Genomic DNA, 20778 nt, shown 5'->3' with positions numbered 1-20778 from the left:
TGTGTCGCACCTATGGAACTGGCCCGTTTTACGACCGGATGCCCTTCCTGATGCCAATGCTATGTGGAGGGATGTATTTACCATTGTGTATTTTTTATAGTGCTTGGTAGTGTGGTGTGTTGAGTCTTCATGAACAGATGTATATTGAGACAAACACAAACATCCGATCCGCATGTCAGAAGAATCAGCCTAACCAGACGCGGCGGCGGATCGAACCCGGGATCCTCTGAACCGAAGGCCATAAGCTGATCATCAGCCTAGGAGCCAAACTATTTTATGTTGGTTTTACGTCGCACCGGCACAAAGATGTCTTATGGTGACAGTGGGATAACTTAGGACTGAGAAGAAAGCAACCATGACCTTAATTAAGACACCGCTCCAGGATTTGTCTGGAATGAAAATGGGAAACTACTGGAAACCATTTCAGGGCTGCCTACAGTGGGATTCGAACCCATTATCTCCCGATTGCAAGTTAACACCTACATGATCCGAACCGCGCAGCAAATTCACTTGGTTTTTATTACTGTAACAGTAAATTTGATATACGATGATTATGTTTATTTGTGCATCCTCTCTTCCCCAGAATTAATGCAGCTTATTTCAAGTTGTTGAAAAAGAGAATATTACGACTATAGAGAGTGAACTGTTTTGTACTCCTCGGACATTGGGTATTCCATTGGTAGTAATTCCCTGTTCGGTCAGTCATTAGCTAGAAGGTTGGTAAGCTACATGTTTATACGGGAGCTTCTAAAAGCAGATGTACACCTAAGCTGTATGAAGTCAGAAGACTGAGGAAGGTGGTCAGTTCCTTTCATTTTTGCTGATGACTGTAGTTTAAGTAGGGGGAGGAGGTAACTCCCTGTTCGTTGAGTCATTAGCTCAAAGCCTCGTAGGCTATATGATTATGCGGGAACTTCTAAAAGCAGATGTACGCCTAAGAGTTGGCATGAAATCAGCAGACAGAGCAGGATGGTCAGTTTGTTTCACTTTGATAATTGTTTGGTAAACAAATATCCTTTGACTTGTTCCTTTCACGTTGGCACACTAGTATGAAATGTTTGCAGCATGAATCTTTATGTATTCACTACTTCAAGTGAGATGCCTTATAACTAGAGCCCGAATTATAAGTAATTACATATTCTGTCCCCATATATGTAGCTACAAGACAAGTTAAAATGTCGGCTAATCACACTATAAGGGCCATTATTCCTGGAGTTTAAAGTTACATATTTTTACATATTTCGATGCATAATAAATATTTTTATAAAAATGACATATTTTTATTTTGAAGGATATACCGCATTTGAAAGAAAACACAATACTTTTTTCACTAATTTAATATCGATTTAAGTTTTTTAATTAAACACTTGAAAATAGTTCAAAAAGTCTGTACGTCTCTGAAAATCTACAACCTGTTTTCCAGTCTTTGACCGGGTCAGGGATGGAATGAATGAAGCAGATATAGGCTATTAGTACGATGGGGTCGCCACTCCCAAAGTGATTTATTAATGACTGATAGATGCTATGCAATGAGAATGGAGAGTGTTGCTGGAATGAAAGATGACGGGGAAAACCGGAGGACCCGGAGAAAAACCTGTCCCGCCTCCGCTTTGTCCAGCACAAATCTCACATGGAGTGACCAGGATTTGAACCACGGTATCCAGCGGTAAGAGGCCGACGCGCTGCCGTCTGAGCTACGGAGGCTCCCTTGTACGTCTCTAACATTTAAAAATAATTTAATAATTTAAAGTGAGGTATTCTGTCAAAGAATTGCATCACTTAGCTATGTTGACGGTGCAAGTCTTGGATGTCTCGAGCTGTGTCTATCTCTTAATAAGGACCTTCCTTGCTTGAGGAAGCCTACAATTGAATATTTCTTTGCCGAGTAATTTGAAATACGCGCCAGTGACTTCATGTGAAGTTGAATGGTCTTTTTATATACTGCATATAAGAACATCCTAACAGACAGAAGGCATTCGATGACCACAGAAAATTTGGAAAAATATTTAGTTATTAATTGTGCCTCCAAATGAAAATTAGAGGTTGAATAATATCTGCAGTTTTAACTTTTTTCGGTTTTATTACCTTTTCTTTGTACAAGAATATAACAAATAAAGCTCGGATATTTACATATTTTTTTAAATTCATAACCTATAGAACTACATATTTAGCCAATTTTAGCTACATATTTATGTACATATTTCCCATTTTTATATTATATATAATCCGGGCTCTACGTATAATGCACTTGTAGCAACAAAACTATCTCCATACACGCCATAAAAGCTTATGAAGGAGTGGAGGTAGAGACTTCCACTATGTGTAACCTTATCAAGTGCGATACAATGATAAGCTCTAGGCATTGCCGCCTTTCCTCCAAAGAATTAACGTGTTACTCATGTCTGTCGTAGAGGAGTGGCGGACTTGCCTCTTAACTGGAGAACCCATAAAACGGTTTGGCGTTGCACCAATCCACGAGAAAAAGGGCAAGAGCCGTCTCTGATGGTTTGGACACGCTTTACGAGTATGAGCTGACACAATTACCAAGATGGGCTACAACCTACAGGTCGTCGGCAGAAGACCTGAGGGGCGACCGAAGCAACGTTGGGCCGACACATTACATACAAACCTCAAGAGTGTGAATATATCCATCTATATGAGACCCGAGATAGAACGAAATGGAGACAGCAGATCCATGTGGCGTATCCCGCAACCAGGCGGGATAAACGTTAGAGGAAAAGAAGATAGGCCTTAAAGATTTCTTTGTAAACTACATCAGTTTTATTCCTCTTTAAGAGTATGTATATACGCAGCTCAGTGCGACGTTTTTCCAAGACTCTTCCGGCATTTCTTGCCGCCTGTCTGGTTCTTGCTTCTTTCTCTCCATATGATATTTAAAACCATTCTTGCACTTTCACTAAAACGACGATTACTCCTAAATCACCCAATCAATTACATACTGTAAAGATTCTTTTCGCAAAAAGGTTATTAAGGTTAATATGTTTTCAAAAAGGATTACATACTTATTCTCAAAATATGCTTTCCATTTTACGGTTGATGTATTATTGCTAGATGTAACATAATAGGCTTATTAAGAGCTACCTGTTACAAATACGTATACTACCGACCGAGATAACCCTGTTCTCAGAGCAAAACATTTCCGGTACTCCTTTGCCCCTCAAGATCAATCAATAATAATAATAATAATAATAATAATAATAATAATAATAATAATAATAATAATAATAATAATAATAATAATAATAATGCGAAGACCAAGGTTCTACAAGGACCGTAGCGTCAAGGAGTAAGTAAGTAAGTAATAATAATAATAATAATAATAATAATAATAATAATAATAATCATCATCATCATCATAATCACCATCACATCCTCATCATCATCATTACCGCTACCATCACCATCTTCCTGGCATTTTTCCCAATTACCTGCGGTCGGCACTTTGTTTGGAATAAGCCCAGTTTTACGGCCCGATGCCTTTTCTGATATCAACCCTATGTGGAGGAATATATATTCATTATTGCGTCTTACTATGGTGTTTTGTAGTGTGATGTGGTGTATATAAATATAGATATGTATTAAGATGAACACAAATACCCCAGTCCTCAAGCCAGAGGAATTAACTATACGCAGATAAAATCCCTGACTCTACCGGGAATCGAACTCGGGACCCTTTGAACTGGAGGCCACTACGCTGACCATACGGCCTAGGAATCGGATTATTATTATTATTATTATTATTATTATTATTATTATTATTATTATTATTATTATTATTATTATTATTATTATTATTATTATTATTATTATTATTATTATTTGACTTCAGCCCGGCTGGTGGACATAATCCTTAAAGCTTTGAAGTCTAAAACGGTCTGACACCGTCATTAGCCGGTTCGAGTCCCATTAGTCGAAAAAATGTTCACCATCAGAATGTTGGCCGGCAGGGCTAGATTGCGTGCCAAAAGCCAAACCTCTCCCCAGTGTTCCTATGGAGTGAGGGCATATGATGCTGTTGATGGTGATTCGTCCGTCGGATGGAGACGTTAAGCCTTGAGCAGGCCCATCGGTGCTATTCGACTGGAGTAGGCTACGTGCCGGCACCGGGTTTCACCCTCTCCCTTCCTAGTGTCATATATCACGTCACTTATTTCATCTCATTAACTCCTCTGGTGAGGTTGACGTCAGGAAGGGCATCCGGTCATAAAAAACCGCCACGACAGATTCATCTTACCTCATACCCGACCTCGTAGAGAAACGGGACAAGGGTTGGACAAACAACAAGCACTATTATTATTTGACTTGATCATCAAGCTCAGGACTTACAGCTTCATGAGGATTCCAAACCAAAAAGATGTGACTTTCTATTTTGTAACTCTCACCGCCACGGTGAAAACGTAGGGAGGCTAGCTGTGAGCTTTCACATCCTCTGCAAATCCGTTCGTACCATTGCGAAACACGACACGGAGATATATTAAATATATCAGTTGTAATTATACACAAGGTGTACGTACTTTCTGCGATTTCTGGGTATGGCAGATGACTGACTTGTTATCAGGATTGCGTCACTTGTGATAAGGGATCGTCTGATAACAGGTTGTGAAGCGAGGGAAAGCAGTTGTACAAGTAAACGGTGGGAGGCCCTCAGGTCTCAAGTCAAGTGTAATCCTTTCAGTTGACCCGCGAAATACAGCAGACTTGCTGAGGTAAGTCACTCTAGCCCTTTTCTTTCGCCAGATAATTACAGTGTTATCGCAAACGTTCGGGAGATAAACTACAAGACGTCAGAAGTAACACTTACACTGTTTGCTTGCCGAGAAACAGTGAGTGATGTGCCGTAGCCTCTAATTTTACGTGTTTTCTACATGTAATCTACAGGCGTCTTTTTCATATAGACAATGTAGAGTATGTAATATTTTAGTGAATACGTTTGAAAAGTGGTTTTATAATTTGTCGTTTTATCAGGAACCAAATAAATAAGTAAACAAATACATACGAAATTGAGCTATTCTTTTCCACTTTACTTTCACAAAAATGTCTTCAACAAATATGAAAGATGACAAAAATTATAGTTTCAATTGCTTACTATACCGTATACATAATACATAACATCATGCATAGTTTATAAAGTTACTGCATACCAATTACCTAATACATTAGCATTAAATAGTTATCAACAACTATCTGTACTGTTGTTATCTATCATTTAGCGAGTATAATAGATGTGTTATAGCTTTAATGGTGTATCTCTTTTTTTTTTTTTGCTATGGGCTTTACGTCGCACCGACACAGATAGGTCTTATGGCGACGATAGGATAGGAAAGGCCTTGGAGTTGGAAGGAAGCGGCCGTGGCCTTAATTAAGGTACAGCCCCAGCATTTGCCTGGTGTGAAAATGGGAAACCACGGAAAACCATCTTCAGGGCTGCCGATAGTGGGATTCGAACCTACTATCTCCCGGATGCAAGCTCACAGCCGCGCGCCTCTACGCGCACGACCAACTCGCCCGGTTAATGGTGTATCAAAACCTAGACAATTCCTGACAGATAAATTAATGTTTTACTAATTAGAAAACAACCAACCCACTCGTGCAGAAGAAGTCACTATTTTCTGACGTTTTTGAGCTAAATGAGTTTAATTTTGGCGATGATTTTTACTCACATTCCAAAACACTATCGGGTCATCGATATTTTTCATAATCTAAAACAAAAACATTGTTGGTCTTTTTACCCTCCAAACTGCCGATTATCAGTGGGACCAGCACACCGTACAGAAGCATATCGCAGACTCAAGTTCCGCAACCGGGATAATAGGTTACATTATTATTCGTCTACATAGATTACATGAACTATATAGCCCACATTGTTTTCGCAACCTTTTCCTCTTGCAAAATGGCCTCCCTATTTGCCTGCCTAGTACACTCCGTAACCTCTGTGAAATATTATTATCCTTCCTGGCACAAAACGCATCAGAACTTGTGATACAGTACAATAAGCCACAGATCTCACGCTGCCTTTCTGTAGTTTTTGTTTTCATGATAAGGATATGAACTCATTAGCGATGTTGTATCAACCGAGCAGACAGACCACGCGTGTTAACGCGCTACGGCTCTAGAACCAAGCTCTGGAGTGGGTTCGAACCCCACAGTCGTGTGTTCTGAGAGTGGTTTACCCATGATCACTTCCAGAGATAGTTCTTATTCGTAGCCCACAGCCGATTCCTTCCATCGCTTTACTCAGTTTCACTCAGTTCATCTTCAACTCCTCAACTGAGTTTGGCGTCGGGAAGGGCGTCCAGCCGTAAAATTTTACCATATAATTATTTCACCTCACCTAATCCACGAACTCGTATTAGGAAACGGAACTGAGGGTAAGAAATACAATAATGTTGTACAAGCACCCGAACTGGTTAAACAAAACCGAAGAACATAGCACCTACTGGAATAAACTTTGTTAGAATATTCCATACTACCTAGTTCCTTCTTCATAATTAGTTACTCTCTATTACTTTGGTTAGTCAATTATAGTCTACTAGTAATTAAGTTATTGTTATTTTATGTAATTTCTAAAGGTTGTCATGTAAGCATCACATTTTAAATAAATAATTAAATACATAAATAAATATATAAATAAATAAATAAATACCCAGTTCGATATACTGACAAATGAAGACTCATTATATGAATATTTGGACACTGTCATAGTTGATAGGAGACTGTTACGCACCTTCTCTGACAACGATTTGTACGAAAGTATAGTACATTGTAATTTAGCCTTCTCAAAACTAACGGCGTGCGGTCGGTTTATGGGGAAAATGTATGTTTTGGACATAATGTATGTCTCCTATTTACTTAAATATAATCGAATGAAGAATATTTTTTTCAAAATATTTGTCTAACATTTGTATCAGGTAGTGGATTTTTTCATTATATAACAGACGTAAAATGGGGTTATGTATTATGTGTTCACGCAACAACAATAATGTTTATATCTAGATGAATTATGAATTAACAAACATTGGAAGAACATGTCCTAAATGTCCAGGAAGCGATCCAAAGATGACAGAAAATACCTTACGTGATCAATATGTGATCAATATACCAAATACATGACAATTCTGCAAAAGTAAATGGAGATATCCGAAGTTTAGACCACGTTCAATGAACTTCAAACCAATGCAGTTCATTGTATGAACGAAAGGCAATGAATGATGAACTGTCATAGATAATTTGCTTTGTCTAATCTCGAGTATTATTTAAATTTCAAATTTAATTTGCAAGTGGGTAGAAGAGCTTAAAATAAACATTTCTAATAATGTAAATTGTAACTATTATATTATGAAAACAGCACATTCATGTGCAAAACGTGTTAAAAAAGCTTATGTTATTGATAATCTCGTACAGACTAAAATGTGCTCAAATGTTCTTCACACAACACAAACTTACCATGTCGCATATTTCAATTAATATATATCCATCGTCTTTATTGATAAGAACCAAAACTACTCACACTTATTCAAGAATATTATCAAATTCAAACCATTTCTGAACAGAATAAAAAGGATGCATGATTAACAATTTCTTAAGTTTTAACTTGTATTTCTTACACGGGAGTTTGTTCAGCCATAGAGGTAATTTGCTGAGTAAATCACTTAGTCGTGAAACTAGGATAAAAAATAATTAGCGCTGGAGAAAAAAGTTGGAAAGAAAAAGGCTTGTTAGTAAGTAATAATTTACCATTTTTCTTTGTTATTAACCGAGTTTCATGTACTAGTTCGTATTATGTCAGCACAGGTCTTTCTTGTAACTAAGGTAGATACTTTCTATTAAATCTGGCAGAAGTGTACATATTTATTTATTTATTTATTTATTTATTTATTTATTTATTTATTTATTTATTTCTCGAAATGGTGGACCAGCACAAAAATTAGCTCTTATAAGAATTTTTTTTTAAGATTAACAAAAAGAAGTAATCCAAGATAAAAAATATTATTAAAAGTTAATAGCAAGAAGTTAGCAAGAATATCGACAATAAGCAAACTTACAAGTCAGTATTCAAACTAAGTTCAAAATAAAAGTGTAATAATAATAATAATAATAATAATAATAATAATAATAATAATAATAATAATAATAATAATAATAATAATAATAATAATAATTAGGTCCGAGTCTTAGCTGAATGGTCAGGGTATTACCTTTTGATTCAGAGGGTCCGGAGTACGATTCCCGGCCGATTCGTGTATTATAATCGTTTTTGATTAATCCTTCTGGCTCGGGTACTTGATATTTGTGTCTGTCCCTTCGTATTCAGACAACGCACCACACTAACACAGACACACGCAGTATGATTACATCCCTCCCTATAGGGTTGTGTCAGGAAGGGCATTTGGACGTAAAACAGGGCCAAATACAGATGTGCGCCCTCATGGGTGTGGAGAAAGTGGTATAATAATAATAATAATAATAATAATAATAATAATAATAATAATAATAATAATAATAATAAAGTTACTTGTTAAATGTATCCTCAAGGGTTATCAATTCTAACAGTTGCCAAGGTGACGGAATTTTAATATTCAAGAGTGATTTGACGTACTGGAAGTCAATGACACGGAATAATGGCATAACCCTGACTTCAACTGGGATCGAATCAGATATCTTGGGAATAGGAAGGAAACCACTAACCGACTGTGCTACTGGGGTAGCTTTAAAATTTCATCGTTAAATCAGTATTAAAGATTATAAAGATGGCCCCTCAGGATAAAAATGGATTTTCTTAAAGATCTGATAAACTGATAAATAAGGAACTGAAAAATGAAAACCTACAACCTCTTTTCCAGTCATTGACCGGGTCAGGGATGTAATGAATGAAACAGATATAGGCTATTAGTACGATGGGGTCGCCACTCCCAAAGTGATTTATTAATGAATGATAGATGCTATGAAATGAGAATGGAGAGTGTTGTTGGAATGAAAGATGACAGGGAAAACCGGAGTACCCGGAGAAAAACCTGTCCCGCCTCCGCTTTGTCCAGCACAAATCTCAAATGGAGTGACCGGGATTTGAACCACGGTATCCAGCGGTGAGAGGCCGATGCGTTGCCGCCTGAGCCACGGAGGCTCGCAAAAAGTATGGAACTGTTGTATTCAATTGTTAACATTCACGTCATCCAGAGCTGGCGCAACTGTTCGGGACTCTTCTTTAGGTGCAAGTCCTTTGTTTCAAATTTGAAACCCTAACAACTAACCTGAATGCACTGCGATATATTCCGTCATTGGACTGATAAATAGTACTAGAGAAGTTCGGTCCTAGGCGTTGGTAAACATCAGTGACCGTTCTGAGAGTAGTTTTATCCAGATCCGTCTGCGCTCGCTACAGGAAAATACTGATAAAAATGACGGAGTGTCTGGATTAGCCTCCTCGGATTACTGATTACCAGTGCTAGAGGTTAGTGCAGTGAGATCAATACTGAATTCTGTCTAGACAGGACAGAATCTACTCATATTGACATTCCTACTTCGACCAGGAGCCCTATGAAAAGCCCCAGGGGACACATCGTAATTTTAGGACTAAATAAATAAAGTTACACGAACTAGACACCAAAAACTCATGGTTTTCAATCTTCAGAACAGAAATTCGAAATTCAGGTCAATATAAGTATAGTGAAAACATTGGCTAGGAGACATTTGGAAATATTTTATGTGACTGTATTCATTTTTCCCTGAACGATCTTAGCTGTAACATCAGCGTATCCTCTACGCCTGCTTTCATTTATAACACATATAGTATTCATTGCAGCGTGTTTTATGTCTTTCAGCGTTCCTTCTGTAAGCCTCCCCTTGGCTTCTCCATCAAACAGTTTTCTTTTCGGGGCTTATTAACCATTTTATGATAATTACGGACATTTTTTCCTTATAACTTTATAGGTTATTTCTAACGTTATAACCTATGTTGTGTAACTAACCATTTGTGCCTTAAATGGTCCTAAGAGTATGCCGTATACTGTGATATTCATGTTTTAGATATTACATTTATAAACATATTACTTTGACAATATTCGCGAAAATTAGTACAAGATTCTTAAATCCAGAATTCTGTTATTAAACAACGTCGAAGATGATTGCAGTACATTTCTTTTCTAAAATCGAGGAAATAGTTCTTTCTTGCTGTCTTCAATTATCCAGTTTGTTTCGCAACAGGAAACCCCACTACATGGATTGCTGTATTAGAACGATAACAATATAACGTGTTCCCCGATGACGGTTGTATTCAGGGCAATTTGCTGTTGGCGATGAGAATAGCTTTGGAAGCGATTGATGTGCTTGAGCCTGGAGACGAAGCGACCTCAGAGGCCGTTCCCCTTGTAATGGCGGCCATCGATAGTGTTCTACGGGCTCCTGTGGAGGAACACAGATCCATGCTTTCCGTAATGGCCTTCCCTGCGGGATAGCGTAGCGTACTGTCTCCAACAATACATCAGAGGGCATGTTTCGGCCCAGGGCTACCAACGGTCCCAGTTCAGAAGGTCAATCGACTCTTCCTAGCAGACGTTTGGCATAGTACGTCTCAATTTTAAATGAAACTTTACTGATCTTATTTTATTCAGCTTTTCCCAATTATTTCTGGGCTCGTTGAAGTCACCCAGGCTCATTTGGGTTCTGGCCGGGGGTTTAAGACCCGATGCCCTTCCTGCTACCACGTGATACTTCAGATGAAAATCTCGACCAAGAATTGGCTGCAATTCGAACCTCAGCCTTCCGGGTGGAAAGCCAGCAGTTAAGTCCCTGAGCTAATAAATAACACTCCCAAATTAACTTTACTAATCAGAAGCAGAAATTTGTTAACTTTGTAATCAATAATCATATTGGATGGAAAAGTCATTGAAATTATGTCACAATTCAAGTACCGTACCTAAGAAAAGTTAAAGACACCAGCGAGAATCAGTTAATGAACTCCTGGTCGTAGATTTATTGTACGAATTGATCAGCAAATATTTTGTGGCGTAATCATGTTAATATACACATTATATGAAAAACAATCATTGAAATTTCGAATGAAGTTTAAGAGTTAGAGTTTTTCTATCATCTTGAGAACTTAAAAAAAAAAACCAAACAAAAAACTACTTTGGGTGTAACGACCATCCTGTTCGCTAAACTACAGAAGGTTCATGGCTACTTTATATTCTAAATAGCTATCCAGTAGAGTGAACATTAGCGTAAAAGCCGAAAGATGAAAGTATCATAGGGTCGCTTTCTCCGGGGATGTTCTTTTCGAAATTTCTCACTTAAATAATAAAAACTTAACACCGTATTTAGAAATCTTTATTCCTTTCTTTCTTTCTTTCTTTCTTTCTTTCTTTCTTTCTTTTTTTTTCTTCCTTAATCCGTTTACCTTCCAGTGTCAGTTTTTCCCTCGGAGTCTACCGCCTCAAGGGCAGTGTCTTGGAGCGTGAGACTTTGAGTCGGGGATATAACTGGGATGGAGGACCAGTACCTCTCAGATAGCCTCACTTTCTATGCTGAACAGGAGCCTTGTGGTGGGGATGGGAAGACTGGAAGGGATTTGCCCGGCATTTGCCTGGAGGAGAAGTGGGAACCCACGGAAAATCACTTCGAGGATGGTTGAGGGAATCGAATGTTCCTCTACTCAGTTAACCTCCCGAGGCTGAGTGGACCCCGCTCCAGCACTCGTACCACTTTTCAAATTTCATGGCAGAGCAGCGAATCGAACTCGGGCCTCCAGGTGTGGCAGCTAATCACACTAACCACTACACCAGAGAGGCCGTACCTAAGAAAAGTTTAAGAAAATCGTTGGACCGTCACCGAACTTGCACTCCTCGCGTAGTACAGGCTCCGTTCGAAAGATCGCAGGGGTCGATACATGTTACAGATTGAGAATTATCGCTGACTGCCGATTTAATTTTTGGTTACAGTCACCGCCCGAACTGAGAAGTGAGTGTCGTGAAAAAAAAAAACGACCCTGTGATACTTATAAACTTTCGGCTTTTACGGAAATATAAACACTCTATTGGATAGGTATTTATAAAAACTAAGTAGCCATAATACCTGCTGTAGTTTAGTGAACAGACTTCACAGCCAAAAGTGGGGTATTTTTATAGGTTCGCAGAATGTTTCAAAAATTATAACTCATAAACTTTATTCGACAGTTCATCATTTCTTTTTCATAAGTTGTAAATCATCACGAATAAGGTCCGACTCGTTGGCTGAATGGTCAGCGTACTGGCCTTCGGTTGAGAGGGTCCCGGGTTCGATTCCCGGCCGGGTCGTGGATTTTAACCTTAATTGGTTAATTCCAATGGCACGGGGGCTGGGTGTATGTGTTGTCTTCATCATCATTTCATCCTCATCAAGACGCCCAGGTCGCCTACGGGAGTCAAATAGAAAGACCTGCACCTGGCGAGCCGAATCCTTCCTGGGATATCCCGGCACTAAACGCTATACGACATTTTATTTCATACCGAATAAGACAAAAAAATTCAAATAAATTTGTTTACCAGAATGTAGTACCAGAAGTTCATTAACTGATTTTCGCTGGTGGCCTTGAACTTTAGTTAGGTATTGTACGCAGGATGCTGGTTAACACAGGAATGGGATCCGTGATGGCCACTGCAATAAGTGTGTTTCTGTAATTAAAACGTCTTGTGTGCAACGTATTCGAAACTTCTTGTCGTGTCGGGAAGTGTTACATGTTACTAGTGTTACTTGACGGTGTCGAAGGGTGGATACTGCAAGCCTTTGAAATGTTGATGTACCGCACAATGTTCAAGGCCACGTTCATCAACGAGGCCCCCTTGTGGGTGGGAGCGGTATCCCCTGCCTGTCGTAAGAGGCGACTAAAAGGGGCCCCAGCTTTGGATTGGCGACCACGGGCCCCTTAGCTGTATCCCAGTATTGCTTCCACTTACTTGTGTCAGACTCCTAACTTTTATCTAACCTATCCGACCTCCCTTGGTCAACTCTTGTTCTTTTCCGACCCCAGCGCTATTAGGTTTCCGAGGACTAGGGAGTCTTTCATTTTCACGTCCTTCGTGGCCCTTGTCTTTCTTTGGCTGATACCTTCATTTTTCGAAGTGTCGGATCCCTTCCATTTTTTCTCTCTGATTAGTGTTATATAGAGGATGGTTGCCTAGTTGTACTTCCTCTTACGACAATGATCACCACCACCACCACAACCATCATGAGAAGTCGTAACCCTCGAAAAACGCAGGAAAAACAGCCTGTTATTGTCACATCTTCTGACTTGACACATACAACCTGTACGACTTAGCATAGAACGCAAAATAAAAGGGAAGCGAGGACGTGGGTGGAGAAAATTATCCTGGATTCGGAGTCTCCGTCAGTGGTTCAAACTTACTGTACTCTATGATGGTCACCAACCTTCTGTGAGTAGACGTTCCCAAGAAGAATAATAAGAAGAAGAAAAAATGAAGAAGAAGAAGAAGAAGAAGAAGAAGAATTGATCACTGAAGTTTTGTTTATAGTCAACTAACTGTCGTCAAGTACCTGCTGCTGTCAGTTTTTTTTTAAATAACCCCTCCTTGTACCTAAACGAAGTTATTAGATACCATCGCCGGCCTGAGAAGCTCAGGTGGTAGAGTACTGGCCTTTTGATCTCAAGTTGGCGTATTCGATCCCGGCTCAGCCCGTTGGTATTGGAGGGTGCTCAAAAACGTCAGCCTCGTATCAGTGGATTTATCAGTACCTAAAAGAACTCATGCAGTACCACATTCCTGCACCTCGGCATCTCCGAAAACCGTAAAAGTAGTTAGTGGGAAGTAATAGTTATTTATGCAACAGGCACAGAAAGTGACATGTTAAGTTACGAGTGAGATGTTGATTTCGAAATGAATAACTTAGAATTATCACTTTAGCAGCTTTTGCGTTCAATATTAATTTTATTTCATGGGATGGTGAATTTACTTATTTATAATTATAAATAATTTTGATTCGTCACGACGTAAATCGAACGTGTTTGGTCCATGTATTGAAGTGTTCTTGTTTTCTTGTTCGCGTCTTGCTATAAAACATTTAAGAGGTATGTGCATGGTTTTAAGTTGTAATAAAACATAAACATTAATGTTATTTGAAGCAGCGAACAGTCCACTACGGAGTCGTAAGCATGGTCCTCTGGTCCTAGATTAATGACGGTAATATGAACTTTATGATATATGCGATATTTATTTCCTAGTGACTTTACGTCGCACCGAAACAGATTGGTCCTATGGCGACGATGGGACAGGAAAGGCCTAGGAGAGGGAAAAAAGCGTCCGTGGCCTTAATCAAGGCACAGCCCCAGCATTTACTTGGTGTGAAAATGGGAAACCACGGAAAACCATCTTCAGACCTGCCGACAGTGGGATTCGAAACCACTATCTCCCGGATGCAAGCTCAAAGCCGCGCACCCCTAACCGCACGGCCAACTCACCAGGTAGAAATAGTTCAACTTGTATATTAGTCAATACGGTGGTGGCGGCAGATTACTTGAACTGGAAGTACAGAGACGCCTTTTTCTATGCAGATGGGTACGGAACTACGGTGCTAAAGGCAGGCGGAGAAATAATTCAAAAAAGGTAAAATTTGGTGTTCCTTCTTTCTTGATCTCTCTGACCGTCCGTATTTACATTAGTGTCAAGCGGAGTTCAACCAATCAGAGACAATTTGTAATAAAACAGTGCGGGAAGTACAGGGTATTTCACTCAAAGTGGGGCCGGCGCAGTGCAGCAGGTAGATGGGCGAGCTGGTCAGACGAGCTCAGGCAACTCGCTGAGCTTGGATCCGGGAGAGCGCCCGTATGAATCGCATGTGAATAACAAGCACACATAATAACGCATAAACAAAGTAAAACAATTTCTCACCTTGTCACAGAATATTATGTTTAAAATGTCCTCCACCTGCATCTACACATTTCTGGCTTCATCTAAGGACATTTTTATTCATACACATTAGCACATCTACCGAGATAGCCTCAATTTCTCTCGTGATATTTTGTTTGTGTTCATTTACAGTGTGAAAATGGGAGCGTTGGCGGCAGTAACTGCAGTTAGGATAATTGGGCCTATAGTTTTTGAAACCACAATCACTGGGCAGAGATATAGGAATGGCATTCTCGTACCATTTTTTTAACAATTGATGGACATTAAATACCAATCTGGATATTTCCAGCAAGACTCAGCAACCGCGCATGCGGCTAACGAGTCATTGAGTTTAATTGAGGAAATTTTTGACAACAGAGTAATTAGTAAACCATTGTGACACGCAAGATCTCCAGATCTTACAGTTTGCGATTTTTATTTATGGGAAACATTGAAAAATGGTTTATGCAACAAACCATTACACAGTAGATGAACTTAGCCTCAATTTTCTCGTAGATAGACGAATGCGTATGAATGAACATTTCCTTAGATGACGCCAGAAATGTGGCTCGCCCATCTACTCACTGCGCTGCGCCGGCCCCACTTTGAGTGAGAGACCCTGTAATCACGGTGTCACTTTCCATACTCATTTGAGTACGGGATAAGTACCCCATAGTCATCATCATCATCATCTGTTGACCCTCCAGGTTCGGCTTTTCCCTCGGACTCAGCGAGGGATCCCACCTCTACCGCCTCAAGGGCAGTGTCCTGGAGCTTCAGACTCTTTGTCGGGAATACAACTGGGGAGAAGGACAAGTACCTCGCCCAGGCGGCCTCACCTGCTATGCTGAACAGGGGCCTTGTGGAGGGATGGGAAGATTGGAAGGGTGAGCCACACCCTCCCCATCTATCACTACATAAATCAGCGATCCAAGCAATACCTTAGTGAAATATTCATGGGGAACAATATTTGAGGCCCGGATCGTGTCGACTGGGCAAGGCACATACATAACCCTGAGCTGAAAACCCCCCCTTGTAATCAGGGAACAAGGGCAAGACTACATCTATTTGAAATAAAAGAAGAAATGGTTTAAACCAGGGGATTTATTAAATAAATATAAGAGAAAAAAGATTAAACCAAGAAAAGAAAATCACATGAAATAAATAGGGGAATTAATCGAAATACTGATGGACATACCTTGTTCTTTTTCACATAGTTGAAACATGGCGTGAAAACTCACTAATACTCTTCAAAAATATTGATACGTAATTTAAAATGCACACTGCTCCTCGACACATCGCTATTACAATACCAGCAGCTTCCTTTCATCATAAACTATTCAACCAGGTCGCCCGTTTTACCAAGATTCAAATATCCAAGGCACTGCATCCTAATCACATCAGGCAACTGACAATGCGAAACGTTCGCACAACAATAAACCGTGCCGGAGAACAAAAGGCAGATAAGAATAACGACAGATGAGACTGAGCACAGCCTCCATGGACCAATCAAAGCCAAGACAAGACCCAAAGAATACAATAGGTACGCCCATGCGCAAATATGAAACCAACATGGCGGGTACTCAAGCTGAGCATCAGCCATGAATAATAAATAAATATAACTCTGCGCTGAAAACCAAACAAGGCGCAGAATTTGAAAGACAAATACAACAGGTCAATCGGCATACCAACCTTTCCTCTCCCACACATTCGAACTCACATGCATACCACATTCACTCACACACAATGAGGGTATCGGGAAAATAAAACACGAACGGCCGTTCAGATTTCGTGGTCAAATACAAACCATAAATTATGGCTCCACGGTCATTATCAGTGGGCCTCACGTACTCAAATGTTTGCGTGCGGCGTGCAATTACACATAAGGTCAGAATTGGACATTACTTTATTCACATCACTGGCATGTTGCGCCTTGTACAACCTGGATTGGTGTCTCCTGCGGTCGAGACAAGGGGCACATCATGAGGATCACGCAGTATTAAAGCACGCCGTGCACCAAATCATAACCACAGAGACCCTTTTTCAATTATAACAACAAGACCACAAATACATTCATTCAAAGCACATCGTATGACGGAGCGGAAAGATGTATGCCATCGACCGTAACATACGGGAATAAATCGTCACCAAATTTAAATATAAACCAAGTATCACATACCTGTGATTATCAATGGTAAAATCGAATAGCAGTTAGCGTGAAAGGTCCAGGCTTGAACACATTAAATGAATATTTGAGGCATAAAAATGCCACACCAAACATAGCGGCAGCCATTGTTAGTATCTGCTAGTGATGGGAAGTGATTTGCAAACCTGCTACTAAATCACTGCTAGTGTGAAATCACAGTTCAACCTGCTAGCGGGTTGGCCACACTAGCAGGTCTTAACTGCGATTGTGATGTTTCGCAGGCGGCAGCGCTGCGCTGCGAGAAATCCTTAAACTAACGTGATCAACCGACGTAAAACGCACAGCAAGGCCAATAATAGCAGTCGGTAGCAGTTAAGAAAGCAGTAGCAGATAACCAAATCAAGTACCGGCAGCGCTGCGCTGCGAGAAATCAATAAACTAACGTGATCAACCAGCGTGAAACGCGCAGCAAGGCCAATAGTAGCAGCCAGTAGCAGTTAACAGACTAGCAGTTAAGAAAGCAGTAGCAACTAATCTAAACCAGTAATCACAGCATCACACTCACAAGTCCAAGTCTAACTGTGACCCACACCACAGTCGCAGTTGCGGCTGCGCTGTGATTGTAAACATTTATTGTCGACATTGTCATACGATCACAGGAAGGGAAAGTAATTAGAATCTGCGGCCGTGAAAGCCATCTTGCCCATTTTTGAAAGGAGCTATTGTCGTGTTGTGGGATTTATAACCTCCCAACCTGTGATTTATTTTAGTCTTCTCATTATATAATTCATTTTATTGGGTTGTGACTTGTGGTTGTAGGTCTAAAAGTGAAAAATTGTGATGGTAGCAGTTGAGTTGACTAAGTATTTTGATCAGTGATTTATGACGTTGTAGGCATAATATTTTGCCTACTGTTTTTTGTTTTTACACTATTGTACAGTAGTATAAGTATTCGGTACTAAAATTAGTGGTATTGCTAACAAGAGAAGTAGCAGCAGGCGAACACTGAGTGAGTTTTGGGCATTTTATCAGAGTAATCTTTTCCTCCTCCTGTATGACTCCTTGGCTGAGTGGTCAGCGTTGAGGCCTTCGGTTCAGAGGGGTCCCGGGTTCGATTCCCAGCCGGTCGAGGATTTTAATCGCGTCATATTAATTCTTCTTGTATCTGTGAGATAGTGGGTTCGAACCCCACTGTCGGTAGCCCTGAAGATGGTTTTCCGTGGTTTCTCCATTTTCACACCAGGAAAATGCTGGGACTGTACCTCAATTAAGGCCACGGCCGTTTCCTTCCCACTCCTAGGCCTTTCCTGTCCCATCGTCGCCATAAGACCTATCTGTGTCGGTGCGACGTAAAGCAAATAGCAACAAAAATTATTCTAGCTCGGGGACTGGGTGTTTGTGTTTGTCCCAACACTTTCCTCTTCATTTTCACAAAACACACTACACTACCAACCACCACAGAAACACGCAAATTACATCTTTCCATATAGAGTTGCGTCAGGAAGGGCATCCGGCCGTAAAACAGGGCAAAATCCACATGTGTTACGCAGTTCGCACCCACAATCCCACAGGTGTGGGAAAAGTGTCAGAAGAAGAAGAAGAAGAAGAAGTCATTTTCTCCTCCTCACTCCCTGATTTTCTTCCTTAATGAGTAGCTCTATAATTCCAATATAATTATACCAATGATTTTGATAAAAGACAATTGGTTAACCTTCAAATCTATAAGAGTTTTTTCTGTACATTGCTCAGAATTCAAAAAGGATGGTATTTCTGTATCAGTCATGTCCACAGTAACAAGGAAATGCACTTTTTAATTTTCCGTAATGTCTGTCTGTATTACAGCATCACACTCAAAGGTCTAACTGTGATCCACACCAAAGTCGCAGTTGCATGTATATACACGCATCACGAGAAAACCGCTGAAGAGAATTTAATGAAAATCGGTATGCAAAGTCGGGGAATAAGTAGCTACAATCTAGGCCATAAATAATTTTACTCACGCTGAGTGAAATGGTAGTTTGCGGAAAGGCCTAACATTTAATTCTCATATATTTATGTTATTAGTGGTCGTATCTTAATGGAAATCGGTAAGTCGGGGAATAAGTCATTATAATCTAGGCTATAAATATTTGTATTCATGCTGAGTATAATGGTAGTTTAGGGAAAGGCCTAAAATTCAATTCTCAAATATTTATTAGTGGTTCTGTCTTAATGAAAATCGGTATGCAAAATCGGGGAATATATTGCTATAATCGAGGCCATAACTAATTTTACTCACGCTGAGTGAAATGGTAGTTTAGGGGAAGGCCTACAATTTAATTCTCAAATATTTATGTTAATAGTGGTCGTATCGATAAATACTGCGTAACTAAAGTTACATAGTGTTAAATTTCCGATCATGTATGTCTTGTATATTATTACCGTACCGGTTATGATCACAGATATATTCATGAATTTGGATTTTTGTTACTAAGTCCATATCAGCGCCGAGTCACGAGAAAAATAGGTAAACAGAATTTAATGAAAATCGGTATGTAAAGTCGGAGAATAAGGAACTACAGTCTACGCTATAAATAATTTTATAAGCCGCCCTAATAGGCTATAGCAGAGTGGAAAAAAACCAACTAAATGTGAAGGGCTACAATATAGAAAGCTCATAAAATTGATCAACAATAACATTACATAGAACATTGTTTGTTGTGACGTGCTTTGTGTCTTCTGTTGCCACCCATCTCCGATAGTTAGGATTGCTACTGCGTACCGAGTATTTTTTTTTAAATTTGTTTTACGTCGCAACGAAACAGAGAGGTCTTACGGCGACGATGGGATATGAAAGAGCTAGGAGTGTGAAGGAAGCGTTCTTGGCCTTAATTAAGGTACAACCCCAGCATTCGTCTGGTGTGAAAATGGGAAACCACGGAATACCATCTTCAGGGCTGCCGATAGTAGAGTTCGAATCCACTATCTCCCGGATGCAAACTCACAACTGCGCACTCCTAACCACACGGCCAACTCGCCCGGTCATACCGAGTGTAACAGCCTACCTGAATATTGGCGGGAAGTAGCTGGGGAGTTATTTAACTTTCTTCTTTAGCATGCTATTCCTCTGGTTCATAAATTTTCTGATGCTACTGGTACATAACACACTGGTTCATCATAGCATTCGAGCTGTTCAATCCCTACTTTGAGGCACTGACTCGAATGAGCAGTGTGCATATTTAACGGAAAGTTGGTAGAGAATCTTCACGGATGTCTACGGCCTGGTCATTCCAGCTCTGGAACTTTGGACTGTTAGATCGGCACCTTAGTACTGTTCGTTAAAATTGAGAAAATCTGCAGTTTTTAATTTGATCGAGTATTTTATATGATAATGTTGCTTTTAATCGCTACATTCCTACTGACTATTTTGTAATGACCTATGTTGACTTCTGTTAGGAAAACCACAAATTCAGTCTTTCTGAAAATCCCGTAGGGAATCACGGGCACATCAACTAGCAATTATAAATAAAATAGTCCTTGCTAATTCGTACGGTGGCGTACTTTTTGAAAAAAGGTAATGTATATAACTGTTTAAAATATGATTCTGAAAATGAGTATTTGTTTTCAGCGTTAGCGCGAGTTCGCCCGTGTACTGAATGCTGCACGACATCGTACTCCTCGGTACTCCTGTAGGCCGCAGAGTGATGACGGTCATATTTCGAGTGGCCTTGTATCCTAGGTGGCGTTGGCTGAATCACA

At 39.8% G+C, this 20778-nt stretch overlaps 1 protein-coding gene across 2 annotated transcripts in view; it reads right to left on the bottom strand.

The window, feature by feature from the left end:
- Positions 1-9390, bottom strand: part of Pburs (Partner of Bursicon) — a 29096-nt gene extending 19706 nt beyond the window's left edge. The window contains exon 1 of one of the 2 annotated variants that reach the window (XM_068228067.1): positions 9270-9390. The gene's annotated coding sequence lies outside the window, so the exon portion shown is untranslated. Of the gene's footprint in view, positions 1-4535; positions 4543-9269 lie in introns of those variants that run through there. The other variant, XM_067149099.2, reaches the window with a different exon arrangement.
- Positions 9391-20778: the final 11388 nt, after the last annotated feature.

The sequence above is a fragment of the Anabrus simplex genome, chromosome 6 (genome assembly GCF_040414725.1).
Source record: "Anabrus simplex isolate iqAnaSimp1 chromosome 6, ASM4041472v1, whole genome shotgun sequence".
Lineage (NCBI taxonomy): Eukaryota > Metazoa > Arthropoda > Insecta > Orthoptera > Tettigoniidae > Anabrus > Anabrus simplex.
Note: the sequence above shows the minus strand (reverse complement) of the source record. Positions and strands in the feature narration are given on the sequence as shown.